This window comes from Equus asinus, chromosome X (assembly GCF_041296235.1).
Source record: "Equus asinus isolate D_3611 breed Donkey chromosome X, EquAss-T2T_v2, whole genome shotgun sequence".
NCBI classification, from domain to species: domain Eukaryota; kingdom Metazoa; phylum Chordata; class Mammalia; order Perissodactyla; family Equidae; genus Equus; species Equus asinus.
In genome coordinates, this window is record NC_091820.1 from 104,322,998 (window position 1) to 104,341,902 (window position 18,905).

Sequence of the window (18,905 nt, forward strand, 5' to 3'; positions counted from 1 at the left end):
TTCATTTAACAAGTTGTTCATAGTTTCTTTGTGTTATTCTTTATTTTGACTCTGCTTGTGAGATATCTAAGATGTTTGAGATTCATTCTTTGCCAGGAATATAGGAAATGGCAGCTGGTTGGGAGGGCAGGTTTCCATAGTAACCAAAGAGAGCCTGGACCTTAAGTAAACCTCAGACCACAGAAATTCATATGCAGCTGTTGTAAAAAACAAAACAAAACAAAACAAAACAAAACAAAACAAAACAAATCACAGGATCCCTGGAAGTTCCAAGAACAAGGAAAATTTGCCTTTGAAAGGGCTGGTTGTTCAAAGAGGGTACCCCAAGAAAATGGCAAGTTTTAATTTGGCACTGGGACCCTAAAGAATCACCTCTGCTTACATGAAGGTAAATTATGTCAGAGGTTAATGGAAGGGACTACAAACCTTTTCCCAGTGATTTTTTTTTTTTGTCATCTAAGGCCATTAGGTTTGTCTCAAATGAAAGAAGAGATTAAAGAAACCATTTCAGTTTAAAGAGCAAGTTTGCAGAAAGAAGTTTCTAGTCAATGAACTCATCTAGAGAGGGAAAATGTGCATTTCACATTTGTGTTTTTACTATTACTGCACTTTTAAAAACTCAGATAATGGCAGATGTATTACAAAAATCTGGAATGGTATGCTTCTCTAAAACCGAGGGAAAATTAAGTCAAAATGTGCTCATGACAATGAACCTTACATTATACGTGTAGCTTCTTTGCCTTTTTCTCCCTCTCCATCATGCTCTATGATTGAGTTGCACACAAATATGAGCTTTGTTTAAAGGCGGCCTTGGCAAAGGAGACTCAGCTATACTTCAAAGCAGAAATGAAGTAATCTTAGTATTCTGTCGTTAAATGATTGTGGCTTTGGATATAACATTCAAGCTTCTGGGTGCCAGGCTTTTCTTTCTGAAAAATGATCAGAGAGCTATTTAGTCATCACTAGACTCCTTTTATACTGAGTGTAAGAAAAACAAAGACAAACAAAGGAGGAAAGGACTAAACAACACCCTCCAACAAATCATTATTGAGATCAATGTCCTCAAGTGTCACATTTTTCTTTCCCAGAAAATGCTCCTCCCTTCCTGATCCCCGGAAAAGATGAAGTGTTTCACTTATTACCTATAAGAGAAATATATTTTGAAAAATTCCATTCTCCTATGTAATCCTAATATGCCAGTAGTGGACAAAGAATTAGATTTGTTTTTAAATTAACGTTCCAAAGGGAGAACCAAAGGAGATGAGTACTGTTTACAAGTTGTAAATTAGAAGATTGGTCATATTCTTGCCGCCAAAGAACTAATACACCTGTGTTAAATTCTACCTGCTTTGAAAAAATAAGGCCTCTCTTACACCTAAAAAGTGGTCATCAAATTTCATGGAGTGATCCCTCGGGAACTGCAGTGGTGGTGAGAGAGAAATGGAATGGATGTGAGGTTAATGCGGCCTCCACCAGACATGCAGCTCTCTCTAGTCTGTTACCAGTTTAGATTGGCCCCTTTACTCTGATCTAAATCTAGCCTGGTGGTGAAATTCCCAAGTGCTTTCTACTTTTATACACAGTCATTTGCCAATACTCACCTCTCCAAGGGGCTGCAAAGTGTGAAATCCCCACATGCTGAGCTAAACTTAGCAGCAAGGCTGACTCTGACACACCTATTATAATAGCGCACTATAAGAGAGGGCAGCTGCATTCTGCGCCGTTCGGAAGAGATCAGCAGATAGGCTAAGACTTGGATAAGGCGTACACTTCCCTGTTGGCACTATATTTTCCAAAATGCAAAGTGACTCATTACATTTGGTGGTTTAAGTTGTGTCTTTATTCAACACCCAGACTCTGTATCCTTTAAAATTTTAGTTTTGGAGGCCATACATGAACTTCATCAAAGGCTGGCAATATACCCCAGAGCTTCTTAAGCCCTCACTCTGGGCTCTCCCTTTTGTGCTCACAGTATTTGAATGCACTTTACAGTTCAGAAGTCAGTGGTTGGATAAACGAAGAAACTGATTACGCTTTCAACAGCAGTGAACAGCAAGATACCCAATGCCTTGTTGCTGAATCTGATGAAGAGACAGACTGCAAATCTATTCCCTGCCCACCTGACCTCCCCAACCCGAATTTCAGGAGTTTCAACTGCTCTCTAATCACTGACTTGGATGAAGATTCCTAATGTATGATTAGGTTACTCACCTGGAAAACAACTACCCTCTTTCATCACAACTACCCCATGGGATCCAGATCTTCACTGAGCATTAACCAAAGCACACATCACAGATCACACTAAAATAGTAACATAACCCCTCACAACTTCCAGTGATAATATAAATGGAGATGCATTTAAGCAGATGTGTCATTATGGTGACTTACATGGTATTTAATCTTTAGGAAAATAGACTGAATGTTTTCATCATAGCAAACTTATTACAAAGAAAATAATTTTTTCATTTATATTAAATTATATTATATCCCCAAATGTATTAATGTGTATTACTGCTCAAAGGGGCAGCTAGAGCAATCAATGATCATAATTTGAATTTATCCATCTATCCAAAATGCTGACTTGGCAATTCCCTCCCCCACAACTGCTCTCCAAAAAATTGCACGTTAGCCTAAATCCTAAATGTATATAAACAGGTAGGTTATTTATATACACATGTACTCTATTTTAAGGTGAAAGAGTGATTTTTCACTTTTTATTACACTGAACCATATGAAATTGCCATTTCTATAGGTCAAAAATGCTCAAACATTAACAATTTCATATAATTCAACCTAATAAAAGACTCACCACATGAATTCTTTAAATAGTAAACTCTCCTAATATATTTAAAAATAATTCCATTTCTAAAAATGTACTTCGCATATACTTCAGAATCCTGGGTTGTGTAAAACAAGGTATATTGTAAAAGGCTCATGTATTTTGTATTATGTTTTAGGCAGGAAATATTAAGGTTAATCAAGTAAAGATGGGTTCATCCAGCCTAACCATCCATGCCAAATCTGAAGCTTTGGACTCATAACTGAGTTTGACCATTGCAGACCCTACCATACTTACTAAGTAGGTAAAAGGGGTCTATTTAATGCAGTCAAATGGTTATATTTACTAGTACATTTTATTCACCTGCATTTGTACATAAAGAACTTTTTTTTAACAAAATGAAGAATTGTGTGGAAGAAAAAATTTGGTTTCTTTTGTTTGAAATCATTAATATTTGATATAGATTTATATTGTATAAAAACAGAAATATAATATTTGAATTAATATTTACATGTCATTTTTGATTCCTGTAAAATAAATTGTTTGGTTTGCTGATAACAAATATCTATTGTCTAAAGAATGTAAAGAGCATTAGTCTCTTTATCCCAATATAAATTGTAACAACTGAAAATTTGTGGCATTTATAATTTTTAGGTGTCATTATTTTTTCTTATTCCTCAACCTCTCAGTTTTTATTTTCTTTCTACTTGCAAACTTATCTGTGCATTTGTTTGTTTCTGTAGTAGGATGTGAAAAATGGATAATGAATATCAGTTGTCAGTGAAGGTGATCAGAGGTGAAAGAAAGATAAGGCATCTAAAGTGCCAATATATTTCAACATACCCCCCTTGTAGGATTTTTTTTTTAATATATCTTCCATTTTGTGCTTTCTTTGTTTGATCCTCACAGCAACCCTGTGAGTAATGAGTGGAGGTATTATAGTCTATTTTACAAAAGAGGACATGAGCACAAGAGAGATTAGTGAGGCATTCATAGTTACACAGAGGTTGAGTCAAGATTACACTTCCAGTCTTGGGACTCCCAGTTTAGTACTCATCCCATCATGCTTTGCTTTCTGAGCACTGAACAGATATTTCAAAGCTATCCATTCTATAACACTCCAAGTTCTGCAACCAATGATTGAGCTCTATAGATGACTAATTCCCTGTGCCAAAATTCAAAACAAATAAGCAGAATTCAGCCATCTCTTTAATTTTATAGCCTCAGCAATACATATTAACTGACCATTGGAGAGTTTACACAAAGGCAGATCCTGCAGCTTTACTTTACATGGATGAAGGGAAAGAGGTAGAAATATGGATGGATTATCACTCACAATGTAAATCCCAATCCTCTGGTCATTTGACTTAACGTTCACAGTCAGTGCCAGTTCTTCAAATGTATGATTGTCTCTCCCCTCCCTCCTAGATATGAGAAGACCTCCTCTTAGGTAAAAATAGTGTTTTTATTTAAAATTGTATAGTACTCTAAGTGTACACAGCAATCATGCTTGTGATCTATAATAAATGCAATGACATTAAAGGAGAGAGAATTACTGGCTGGAGAAGCTTCCTCTAGCCACAAAAAGTGAATTGTTATACTTATAACAAAAGGAGACAAAAATATGGAACATGCATAGAGTAGGAAAAAGAAAAGCACATATTCAATATAGGTGAGAAGATTTTGAAGAATAACTTGAGCAATTCCAGGTATTACAATTCATTTTCACACCAAGTATTTATTGATTAAATCATACATAAACCTGGGGAAGAATAAGAGAAAGATTTATAGCATACTTGGCTGGGCTCTGTGGAGATCTAAAGTTTCAGTCAGAAAGTTTGCACTCTGGCAAAGATGATAAGTACCTAAATTCATTCCTTCATTCAAGTATTCATTCAACATTTATTCAGCACCTACTGTGTGCTAGCAGTGAAAACAAGACACAATCTGTGCCCTGAAGATTATAGCTTACTGGGATGGATGACACCTATTAGATAATTACAAAAATACCGTGTTATAAAGGAGAAGTATAGGGTGCTTAGGTACATATAAAGCGGAGGCGATGCTGCCTAGCCTGGACTAGAGTGTCAGGGAAGACTTTACTGAGGAGATGACTAAGCGAAAATCTAATGGCTAAGTAAAAGAAGAGAATAGGGCAAACATTCCATAGAGAGAACAGCATGTGCAAAGATTCTGAGGTCAAATAAACTTGGCCCACTTGAAGAAGCACAGTGAGTGAAGAGAAGTCTCCAGGAGGCTGGAAAGGTTGACAGGGACAAGAACATGCAGGGCCTTGTGGACAATGTTATGAATTCTTAACTTTATTTTAAGCATAGAGAAGAGGATACTTCTGGCAACAGTGTGGAGGATCGACTGAAGAGGGGCAAGAGTGGATGAGGGGAGGCCAGTTGAGAGGCTATGGCAGTGGTTCAGGAGAAAGGTGCTAATACCTTAGATTTAACAGCATCAAGTGGTAGTGGGTAGGGATAAAAAGAAGTGGATAGCTTTGAGATAGAAGATAAAACCAGCATTACTTGATGATGAATCGCATAAGTGGAGTAAGTAAGAAGGAGGAGTCTCAAATGACTTACTAGTCTGGTTTGAGCAAGGGTCTGATGGCTCTATTTATTGAGATAGAGAACACTGGAAGAAAATCTGATCAAAGGGGAGATAAATTCACTTTCGGACATATTTAGCTTGATGTGCCTTTGAGATATTCAAGAGTGGCATTGAATAGGCAGTTGAATATATGGGTCTGGATCTCACAACAGAGGTTAGGGGTGGAGACATAAATTTCAGAGGTGTTAATGGATGAGATTTCACAGGGAGGGCTTGTAGAGTAGACTGAAGAAAGAATAACAGTAATGTAACTTAGAATATGCCCAAATATGCTTCTCCCCTGTCTTTGGATGGTTAGTCACTTGTCAAGCACGTTGGGAAAGAAGATTAGGTTTAAGGGTCCTTAAACAAAGGCAGACTGCCCAAAGATACTTGGAAGCAGGAGAAATAGAAGAGTGAGTCAGAGCCAAAGTCCTTTGGGGAGAGGGAAGACTCCAACCTGGGGAGACCAAATACAAACTTTAAGTACAAAGACTAGGTGCAGAATCATAAATAAGAGAGAAATAGAGCCAATAATTAGAAGCCAGAAACCAATGGAGCAGTGTAGGTACAGGTCAGGAATAGTACAAAGAGGGTCTTAAGAGTTTGCAGTGAACAGGGGTGGGTTGTCAAACACAGGTATGTGATTATATTGATCATGGTCCTGGCAGGAAACAGATGGCATTCTCAAAAATGGTGAGCAAAGAAACTTTAAAGAAGGAACTATTTATAAAGGGTGGGTAGGATTAAGGGACCAACAACAGGTGGCAAAGCACCCAGGGACTAGCAGCAGCAGGAAGCTACTACCACTCCTAGGCTTGAAGGGGGAAGGCGAGAGAACTGTGATTGGAATCTGGCATGCCCTGTTGCCATGAGAAAGAAACTAACAATCTATGGCCTTAGGCAAAGAAGCAAAGCCAGAGAGGGCTGGAGGATTAAATACCCCAAACACTTTGTCCTCCACCTTCCAATTCTCCTGGTATAGATTGAATATACCTGAAAGCCAGAGGGCAAGAAGCCCACGTGATGCCGTTTGTAGAGGTCAGCCTCCTAGAGCAAAGAGCAGGGTGGAGAAGGCTGGTGCGAATGGATCTGGAGGAGAAGACAGAATATCCAGCACAGAAGTAATTAGGCACGTTAGGATGGCTTAAAGATTTGACTTGAGGTTTACTGAATATGCTTTTACTATAAAAGAGATAAAACATACTGCAGATTTCAAAGGAAATGTATCATTTAGAGTCCAATCAGAAAAAACAAAACCACTTTAGCTATTTCAAATAGAGGGAATTTAATACAAGGGATTGATAATGTATGTGATAGAAGACAAATGGGGATAACAAAGCAACCTAGAGATTAGCAGAAGCAGAAAGCTACCACCAATCCTAGGGCTTGAGAAACAATGGGAATAAGTGATATTACCAGAGCCTAGAAACTGGGACCCACTTTTGTCCCTAGAATCATGGAGGGGCCTGCCTGGCAAGAGATGAAACCACAGAAGTGGCTACCTCGTAGAATATGAGACCTTAACAGAAAGGGCTCTCTGGCAGGAGCAACAACCATGGAGGAGAAAGATTTTGAGTCATTTTTGGTAAAGCATGCTATAATTAGTTAATGATGTCTTTCATGGTGGAAAGGGTAATGCAGGCATGCATGCCATATATCCTTCATTATGGACATAGCTATTTTTCCTTATATCATGTCTGTGTAGCATGGAGATATAAAGTGTTAGTGTAAGAGCTAGCTGAGGGCAGATTTTCTCTTAGGAAGAAAACTGTCTTTATCTGGCAAAACACTATAACAGGCCATTTTAATTGTGGAAAGATAACCCTCAGAGTATAGCTGGTTTGGGCTAGAAGAAAGAAAAAGATGGATAAACTGTCATACAAGAAATGAACATATATTTGAAGGTTTGTTGGACATGAACTAGAGATGAGAGGTAAAGCATACAAAGCAGACAGGGGGCCTAGAAGAATGCAGGGCGCTGGAGGCCAAGCTAAAGAGATAACCAGATTCTTCTCTCAGAAGAACTTTGAAGAACAGCAATGGTTAGCGTTCAATTTTAAGCCTTTTGCTGTGACGCTCTAAAATGCAACCCTCCTCCATGCCTGCAAAGCTTCATTAAAGTCTGCAGCCCATGTTGCCTGGAGATATCAATACTTTGGTAAGTGAAGGAACTGGGATGGTGTCTTGCATGGTGCAGAAAACGGACTACATACACAGAAGGCAAAACATAGAGCAAAAATGATGAATTTGGTAACAGCAGAAACTTGGATCCAAAAGTAAATAAAAGATATATAAGATTTTCCTTTACCCCAAAGTTAGATACTAAAACTCATTAGCTGCCTGGAGACAGGCTAATTACATGTCTAAATCAAACACTTCAAAACTGAACATTTACACTACCAGAATATCCAATACTTGCTCACCAATTTAATACATTTGTAGGTGATGCTGAAATCTGCTAGCTAATTCTAACATTATTTATGCTCTAGAGTTCTGACAGGTAGGTAAAGAATGTTCTGGAGAATAAAAGACATTGATTTAAAACTTTTGAAGAATTGCCACATTGAAATAGTAGACTTTTAATCTGTATAGTTTGAAAGGACAGAATTACAACCAACAAACGGAATTTAAAGGAGGGTTTGAAGGCAAAGAATTTTAGCTTATTGAGTTTTTAGTAACAGAGTTTCCCTAAAATAGAGCAGGTTTTCTTGTAGAGTAGAATATTGTTGAACAGTTCAAGCAGAGACTGATGGCCATAGCTATCAGAGATAATAATAATAATCACTAGCATATTTTGAAGACGTGTTAAGTTCTATGCTTAATATTCTACATGTATTCTTAAACTTAAAATCCTACAAAGTAGGTATTATTATTATTCTCATTTTACCTACAAGAATATTGAGGCTTAGAAAGGTTAAATAACTTGCCCAGGTCACACAGATAATAATTGACACAGAACTGGGATTCTAACCCACAGCCAACTGACTCCAGAAACCATATGATACCATTATGCTATACCACCTACCTACTACTATAGAAGTGAGTCATATATTGGCTAGGAAGATGATCTGGGGGATTTTTAATTCTAAGATTCTATATATGTGTGTGTATAAATATGTATATACAATATATGATCTGTATGTGTGCACGTGTATATGTATATATATGTATGTATATATATACACATCCCCATACATAGAACACTAGGAAAAGAAACTCTTTAATCTATGAAAAAGATGAGTAAAACATGGCCCTCTCAATAGAAAAAAAATCAACATAAATTGAAATTGATACAAACTGACAAGTGGTTTGTAAAATCTCGATTGACAAGACATGGGAAGTGACCAAGTCTTATGAGGCTGACAAAAGTAGAGCTAGATAGCCTGGAAACTATGACTGGAATGTAATGAAACATCAACTACCTCAATTTTAATGTAATTGGACCATCTGTGATGTTCAATCAGAAAAAGAGATCTACATGGTGGGTGTCTGGAGAAAAGGAAACAAAGAATTGGTCATCGTTTATGAAACAACAGCACCATTTAAAAAATATTAAATATTTTAAGCCTACAAAAACGTGCAAAGAAATATTAAGAAAGATAAACCATTTTACCTGTAAACCCATTACCAAGGTTTGGAAAGTCTTAACATTTTGCCATATATTAGCTTTCAGATTTTTTTAATTATTATTTAAATTCATCTTTTTTTCCCAATTTTATTTATTTTTAATTGCAGTAACATTGGGTTATAACATTACATAGCTTTTGGATGTACATCATAATATATTTCAAATTCTGTGTACATTACATCATGTTCACCACCCAAAAACTAATTATAGTCCATCCCCTCACATGTGAGCCTAATCACCCCTTTTGCCCTCCCCCTTTCCCCCATGGTAACCACCAATCCATTCTCCGTTGCTAGGTGTTTGTTTGTCGTTTTTATCTTCTACTTATGAGTGAGATCATGCGATATTTGACTTTCTCCCTCTGACTTATTTCACTCAGCAAGCTTCAGATTTTTTAAGAGAAATAAAACATTATAGGCAGAGTTGAAGCCTCTGCGCACTTCTCCTTGATCCTATTCCTCTGCCCTAGAGTTGACTACTGAGAACCAAAACCATCTACCCCTACTCTCAGTTTAGACACTGAGGACTGAAATTACCTACCCTTCCCCATGTATACCTTACTCTCTACATTAATGTGACTATTCTTCCAGGAGATTCTTGTCCAAGCAAATGGTTTGATTGTTCATTATAGGAACTGCCCAAAAAACACATCAACTTTTCCATGGAAAGTGTCAACACGCAGTTTGCGCTCTAAGACTCTTTGAATACCTCACCTCAAAATCCTCTCGTTGTTTCCACCAGTCCTGGACTGTTATATTATAATTCTTGCCCAATCTTAATCAAGTCCCTACATTATAAGACTTACTTTTAACAAAACTTCCAATTCTCAATAAATTCTGACTTTGCCTTTCTCCCTCCGAGATACTACTAAAGCTTTGAGGAGATGGTAGTCTCCCTTACCACTGTAAGTAAATAAACTCATCAAGTGGTGTTGATGATTTTTGAGGAGCCAGCATTCAGCACTGCTATTCTCAACTTGGTATTCATCATTATAATGTAGGATTTAATTTGTTTTACTACATATATGTGTATCCATAATGATATGTAATATTGTTTTACAATGCATGCTTTTAAACATAATATAAATATACCATAATTTACAAATCCTTCTCCAACTTATGATGATGATGATGATGCGTTTTTGGTTTGTGATATTTATCCTTATTTTTCACTGTTATATTCCATCTTATAAATATACTATAATTGTTTTATCCACTTTGCTGGATAAATGTTTTGTCTGATATTGATAGAGCTACACCAGCTTTCTTTTGGATAGTATTTGCCAGGTATAAATTTTTCCATCCTTTTACTTAAAGTATGTGTGTTCTTATTTCAGGTATGTATATTTTAAGTACAATATTAGTTGGATTTAGCTTTCTTAGTGTATTTAAAATCTGTGTGTTTTAATTGGGGTGTTCAGCCCATTTACATTTACTGGGATTACCAATATATTTGGATTTAATACTATCGTCTTATTTTGTTATTTCTCTTGGTTTTTGTTTGCTTTTCTTTCTCCTTTCCTACATTTCATTCTGTTGCTTGAATTTTTTTATCCCCTTTATTCCTTCTACTGATTTGGAAATTACGTATTCTATTTCTATTCTTTTAGTGATTAACCTTAAAATATTAAGATATTTTATAATACTTAATGTAAAGGATAATGTTTATCAGTATGTCTAGTCTCCTCTTTCATAATACAAGGACTGAACAGTAGAATTCTTTAAGTACAATTTCTTTCCTCTTATCTTCTGTATTACTCTTTTCAAGCATTTTATTTCCATTTTGTTTTAGTTTTTAACTTAATTTGTTTTTATTAATAATTCATGAACAAATCTTAAAATTCTTAAAATATCATACTGAATAAAAAAGTCTTAAACAAAGGGTACGTATTTTATGGTTATATTTATATTACTTTCTAGAACTGTGCTGTCTAATATGGTGGTTACTAGCTACGTGTGTCTACTGAGCACTCGACATATGATTAGCCCAAACTGAGATGTACTATAAGAATAAATTGCACGCTGGCTATCAAAGACATAATATTAAAAAAAGAATCTAAAATATCTCATTCGTAATTTTTATACTGATTACATGTTCAAAATGATAATATTTTGGATACAGTGGATTAAATAAAATACATTATTTAAATTAGTCGCCTATTTCTTTTTACTTCTTGTAACATGGCTAATAGAAAATTTAAAATTACACATTACACATGTGGCTCTATTTTTGACTCACATATTTCTATTTGACAATGCTATTCTAGAAATAGCAAAACTTATCCATGGTGAAAAAATATCTAAACAGTAGTTTTCTTTGGAGAGATGGGGGTGGGGATCAACTGGGAAAGTCAGAATAAACTTCCTGTAGTAATAAGTACCTTTTATGTCTTGAAGGAGGTTAGCATTATGCTGGTTATTATTTGTCAAAATTCAAAATATTAAGCTCTAATTAATGATCTGCATGCTGAAGTATTTAGGGTGAATTATATTCATGTTTTCAATTTTTTATGAAATGCTTCAAAAATTAAGATAGTTTGATGGATGGATAAAGGGATAAATAAATAGACAGTTGTATGATAAGACAAATATTGTAAACTGTTAATTGTAGAATCTAGGGGGTGGGTATACAGTTGCACACTTTACAATGCTTTCAATTTTTTTGTATGTTTGAAAATGTCCATCATAAAATGATGAATAAAATTTTACATGTAGATAATTTTAAAAGTTACATATATGAAACTGATTTTTAAGACACTGGCCATCAGGGAATAAAGGACACTAGTTTGTAGACATGAGAAAGAAATTAGGTGACCCCTATGATATCCCTAGCTTTAAGAGATTTTCCAGGTCACATCATAAGGAGGAGGTATTGAGGCAAAGGCTAGTGGACTCTCTCTGTTGAGGATATGTAGTTGAGCATCTGGGGAGACCAATGCAACTAGTTGATAGGACAGAAATAAAACCCCAGAGACTTGCAGAGGTCTCCCCTCAAGCATTCAGCAGAGTATCTATCAGTGCATGTGTATGAAAAATCTACCTTAGGCCTGAGAAAGAACAACATGAAAGGATTAGATTAGAGGGAACGGTCCCGACACAGAAGGCCAGAAATAGTGCCTATTCCTACCAGTCAGTCTGGAAAAACTCATAATTCATGGGACATTGGGTAGGGTACCCAGAAAGTTCTGGCCTCAGTGGTGGGAAAAATTAGCCCTAGACTGAGCTCTGCCTTGGACTCAACTAAACCATAAAAATAAGACCTGAATGGATCAAACTGTTTCCAAGTAACTTAATTGCATCCAACAACAAAGCTCATAAAGATTTACAGGAATACAAGTATTTCCAGCATTTAACAAGGTAAAATTCACAATGTTTCACATCCAATCAAAGAATACCAGGTATGTAAAGAAACAGAGACATGTGTCCTATAATGAAGAGAAAAACAACCAATCAAAACTGATGCAGAACTGACAGAGATATTAGAATTAACAGACAAGGACATTAAAACAGTTATTATAACTGTATTTCATATGTTAAATAAGTTAAGTAGACATATGAAAAAGACCAAAATTGAACGTTTAGAGATGAAAACTACAATTTCTGAGAAGAAAAATTCACTGGATTGGATTAAAGGCTGACTGGCCATTACAGAAGAAAAGATAAGTGAACTTGAATACACGGCAGTAGAAACTACACAAAATGAAACATGCAGAGAAAAATGAATACCAAAAAAGGAAGAGCATTAGTGAGCTGTGAGACAACTATGATTGGCCTCATATATGAGCAACTGGAATCTCTGAGGGGGTTGGGGGACAGAAAAAACATTTGAAGAAATAATGGCTGAAACTTTCCAACATTAATGAAAAATATAAACTCACAGATCAAAAAGCTCAATGAACCCCAAATACAAGAAGTATGAAGAAAACTACAGTAAGACACATCATAATCAAATTGCTCAAAATCAAGGATAAAGAAAAAAATCTTAAAAGCAGATACATCCATTATATGTAGAGAAATGAAAATAATAACATCAGATTTCTTGTCCAAAACAATACTATAGAAAAGAGAATGGACATCTTTAAAATACCAAAAGAAAAAAACTGTCAACCTAGAATGCTAAAACTGGAAATATGCATTTCAAAAACAAAGTCATTTTCAGACACACACAAATGGAAAGAAATCATGACCAACAGACCTGCACTACAAGAAATGTTAAGGGACATCCTTCAAGCATAAGGAAAACGATACTAGATGGAAATATTGATTTAAACAAAGAGCAAGAAAAAGGGCACCAGAATTGGTAACCATATGCGTAAATGTATAAGACTTTTCCTCTTATTTCAATCTCTTTAAAAAAATGTTTAAACAAAAGTAATAACAATACATTGTGGGATTTAGAACATATATAAAAGTAAAAAACATGACAACAATAGCATAAAGGCTGAGAGGGGAGAAATGGAAACATTATGATTGTAAGGTTCTTATACTATATGCTTGAAGGTATACTGTAACAAGTTAAATGTGCATACAACAAACCTTAAAACAACCACTAAAATAACAAAACAAAGTGCTATAGCTACTAAGGAAACAAATGAGATCAAATGGGATCACAAAAAATACTTTATTAATCCAAAGAAGGCAGAAAAAGAGGGAAGGTGAACAAAAAACCAGATGGGACAAACAGAAACAAACAGCAAGATGATAGACTCACCCTAACCATATTAATAATCATATAAATGAAAATGGTCCTTTTTTTTTTTGAGGAAGATTAGCCCCGAGCTAACATCTGCTACCAATCTTCCTCTTTTTGCTGAGGAAGACTGGCCCTGAGCTAACATCTGTGCCCATCTTCCTCTACTTTATATGAGGGACACCTGCCACAGCATGGCTTGCCAAGCTGTGCCATGTCCGCACCCGGGATCTGAACCGGCGAACCCCGGGCCGCCAAAGCAGAACTTGCGCACTTAACTGCTGCACCATTGGGCCAGCTCCATGAAAATGGTCCAAACATCCAAATTAAAAGGCAAAAAGTGTCATATGGAATAAAAACGTAAGACCCAAAAATATATGCTGCATGCAGGAAACACATTTCAAATATCAAGACACAAACAGTTTACAAGTAAAAGGATGGAAAAAGATATAGCATGCTAACACTAATCAAAAGAAAGCTGGAGTAGCTATATTAATATCAAAGTCAATTTCAGACCAAAATATTACCAGGGACAAAGTAATTTATTTAACAATGATAATAGAATCAATTAATCAAGAAGACATAATCCTAAATGTGTACACACTAACTAACAGCACTTCGAAATGCATAAAGCAAATACTGATAGAACTGCAAGGAAAAATAGACAAAGCTGCAATTATAATCTGCTTATCTCTATACTCTTCTCTAAATAATGGATAAAGCAAGTGGGTAGAAAATTAGCAAAGATATAGTAGACTTGAACACAACTATCAACCAGCTTGATCTGATTGACATTTATGGAACACATCATCCAACAACATCAGAATGTACTTTCTCCCCCAGTGTTCAGGGAATATTTACCAAGATAGACCATATTCTGGACCATAAAACAAGTCTCAATAAGTTTAGAAGGATTCAAGTCATGCAAAGTTTGTCCTCTGACCACAATGGAGTTAAATTAGAAATCACTAGCAAAATGACCTTTGGAAATTCCCATAATATTTGCAAGTGAAATAATACATCTACATAATGTACATATCAAACAAGAAATCAAAAGGAAAGCTAGGAAATAATTTTAACCAAATGAAAATTTAAGCACAACATATCAAAAATTGTAGGATGCTACTAAAGCTGCACTTAGGGGAAAATTTATAACACAAGATGCCTATATTAAAAAAGAAAAATGGTCTCAAAGTAACATCATCTTTACCTCAAGAAACTAGAAAAAGAATAAATTAAATTTTTTTATTGAGGAAGATTAGCCCTGAGCTAACTACTGCCAATCCTCTTCTATTTACTGAGGAAGACTGGCCCTGAGCTAACATCCATGCCCATCTTCCTCTATTTTATATGTGGGACGCCTACCACAGCATGGCTTTTGCGAAGTGGTGCCATGTTGGCACCCGGGATCTGAACGGGTGAACCCCGAGCTGTTGGGAAGTGGAACGTGCGAACTTAACCGCTGCACAACCAGGCCAGCCCCCAATAAATTAAATTTAAAGTAACCAGAAGGAAGGAAACAATGAAGATCAAAGTAGAAATCTATAAAATAGAAAACAGAAAACAACAGAAAAATCAACAAAACCAAAAGGTGGTTTTCTGAGGAGATCAATAAAATTGGTAAACCACTAGCCAGATTAATCAGGGGAACAAAAAGAGAAGATGCAAATTATAAATATCTAGAACGAGAGAAGTGATATCATGACAGATTTACAGATATTAAAAGAATAATAAAGAAGGGGCTGGCCTGGTGGCGCAGTGGCTAAGTTCACGTGCTCTGCTTCGGCGGCCTGGGGTTCACTGTTTTGGATCCCAGGCACAGACGTATGCACCACTTATCAAGCCATGCTGTGACAGGCATCCCACATATAAAGCAGAGGAAGATGGGCACAGATGTCCGTTCAGGGCCAATCTTCCCCCCCAAAAAAAAAGAAGAAGATGAAGAAGGGAATAACTTGAATAATTATTCCCATAAATTTGATGAATTAGGTAAAATGGACAAATTCTCTGAAAGGCACAGATTACTTAAGCTCAGTCAAAATGAAACAGATAACCTGAACAGTGATATAATATATATATACTGAATAGTAATACATATATATAAAATTGAAATTATAGTTAAAAACATTCTCACAGAGAAAACCCAGGCCCAAATGGCTTCACTGGTGAATTCTACCACACCTTTTAAAAACTAAATAATAACACTCTTACATTAACTCTTCCAAAAAATTTAAGAGAAAAGAATACTTCCCAACTCATGCTATGAGGCCATCATTACCCTGATACCAAAACCACACAAAGACATTACAAGAGAAGAAAACTATAGGCTAATACCTTCATGAACGTACATGCAAAAATTCGTAACAAATTTTTAGTATATTAAATCTGGCAATATATATAAAATACAATACATCATGATCAAGTGGGTTTTATCCCAGGAATGCAAGGTTAGATTAACATTCAAAACCCAATCAATGTAATTTATCATATTAACAAACTAAAAAGGGAAAAAATATGATCATTTCCATAGACAAAGAAAAAGAATTTGACAAAATCTAGCAGCACTTCATGATATAAGCACTCAACAAACTAGGAAATAGAAGGGAACTTACTCAACTTGATAAAGGTCATCTACAAAAAGCCTACTGCTTATCCCATATTTAGTGGTAGAAGAGTGAATGCTTCACCCTTAAGATCAGGGACAATATAGGAATGCCTTCTTTGCCACTTCTATTCAACATTCTAATCAGTGCCATCAGGCAAGAAAAAATAAATACATAAAAGGCATCCAGATTGGAAAAGAAGAAGTAAAACGATCTTTATTTTCAGACAATGTAATTGTCTGTGTAGAAAATGCAATAGAATCTACAAAAAAAAAAAAACTACTAGGACTGACAAGTGAGTTTAGCAAAATGGCAGGATACAAGATTAATATAGGTCAGTTTTATTTCCATATACTAGCAACAAACTATTGAAAATTAATATTTAAAAACAATATCATTTGCAATAGCATCAACAATATGAAATTCTTAGGGCTAAATATAACCAATGATATGAAAGACCTATATACTGATAATTGTGAAACATTGCTGAAATAAATTGTAGAAGACCTAAATAGAGAGATATTCTTTGTTGATGGTGGAGAACTTATCATTGTTAAGATGTGAACTCTTTTAAAAATTGATCTATAAATTCAACACAATTCTAATCAAAATCTCAGCAAGCTTTTTCTAGGAATTAACGAAAAAATTCTAAAATTCATGTAGAAATGCAAAAGACCTAGAATAGTCCAAAGAAATCTGAAAAAGAACAAAGTTAGGGGGTAACAGCCGATTCCAAAGTTTATTATAAAACTACAGTATTTAAGACTGTGTTATTGGCATAAGTTCAGACAAATAGATCCATGGAACAGCATAGAGTCTAGACATAAACCAACACATATATGGACAAATGATTTTTGACAAACATACAAAGTCGAAGCAGTGGATAAAGAAAAACCTTTTTGACAAATGCTGCTGAAGCAATTCAATGTGCATATGTCTTGCACCATATATAAAACTTAACTCAAAACAGATCTTGTCCCTAAATGTAAAACCTAAAATTTCTAAAATAAAATATAGGAGAAAATCGTTGTGAACTTCAGCTGGGCAAAGATTTCTTAGACTTGACAACAAAAACAATCCATAAGAGCAGAAAATGATAAATTACATTTCAGCCAAATTAGAAAACTTTGGCTTTTCAAAGGACAATGATAAGAGAATGAAAAACATGCCACAGACTGGGAGAAAATCTTTACAAAACATATAACTGACAAATTCAGTATATATAAAGAACTCTCAAAACTCAACAATAAGGAAACAACTCAATTTGAAAAAAATGGGGAAATATTTGAACAGATGTTTCACCAAAGATGTCTGGATGGCAAACAAGCATATGAAAAGTTGCTCAACATCATTAGGAGAACGCAAATTAAAACCACAATGAGATACCACTACACACTTATTACAATAACCAAAATTAAAAAGACTGACCACAGATTAGCAAGGATTGGAGTGGCTAGAACTCTCATACTGCTGGTAAGAAGGTAAAATGGGATAGATGCTTTGCAAAATAGTTTGGTAGCTTATTATAAAGTTAAACATACAACTACCACATATAATACAGTCATTCCACTCCTAGGTATTTGCTCAAGACTAAAGAAAAATATGTCCATACAATGACTTATACAAGAATATTCCTAAGAGCTTACTTTGTAATATACAAAAACTGGAAACAACCTAAAGTCCATCAACAGGGAAAAGGATAGATAAATTGTGGTATATCCATACAAAGGACTGTTAGTCAGAAAAGGACTAGATTATTGATATATGAAACATGGATGAATCTCAAAATAATTATGCCAAGTGAAAGAAACCAGACCAAAAAGAGCAAATACTCATGATTCCATTTATATAAAACTCTAGAAAAATGCAAATCTATAGTGACAGAAAACAGATGTGTGATTGCTTGGTGAGGGACAGGAAGGAAGGCCCAAGGAAACGTTTTGGAGTAATGGATATGTTCACTATCTAGATTTGGGGGATAATTTCATGTGTACATATATATGTGAATATGTAAATGTGTATACGTATTTTAATACATATATCAAAACTTACCAAATTATGCACTTTAAAATGCACAGCCCTAAAATGTTGAAGTTTTTCTCAAATGTCTAGTGATCTTTGGTTGAATGTTCATATTCAAGAATGAGACACTGAAAAGCTAAGGGAAAGCTCTGTGTGTATGGAGATTGTTTGTTTCCTTGTATACATCACTATAAGATGATCAGACATTAGTCCAAAATCCCTAGCATGAAGTATAAAACTTTCCATCACCTGGTCTTACTTGTTCGGCTCAATCCTCATCCCCCACTACCTTCTCTTTCACAATGCACTCCAGATCACATTTTGCTCCCTCTGCCTAGAAAGCCCCTTCCACCTCTGCATCCTTGATGTACTGCCGTTCACCCTTCAAAATAGCTTGATTTATCTCCATTATCCAGGTCTATCACGCTCCTTGATTCTCGCCCTCCAAAACGTTGTTAATTACTATTACCTGTGTGTGACCTCAGTGGTTATAATTGCTTATATTCTTGCATTTAATCACTGCATTGCAATTCATTCATTTGCACATATGTGAGCTCCTTGATGGAAGATGTTCATCATCTTC

The 18,905-nt window shown here is 35.4% G+C and overlaps 1 protein-coding gene across 2 annotated transcripts in view; it reads right to left on the reverse strand.

Moving 5' to 3' along the window:
* The window catches only part of DCX (doublecortin), a 363,420-nt gene that overhangs the window by 229,440 nt on the left and 115,075 nt on the right, over positions 1-18,905 (reverse strand). The window lies entirely within an intron of this gene.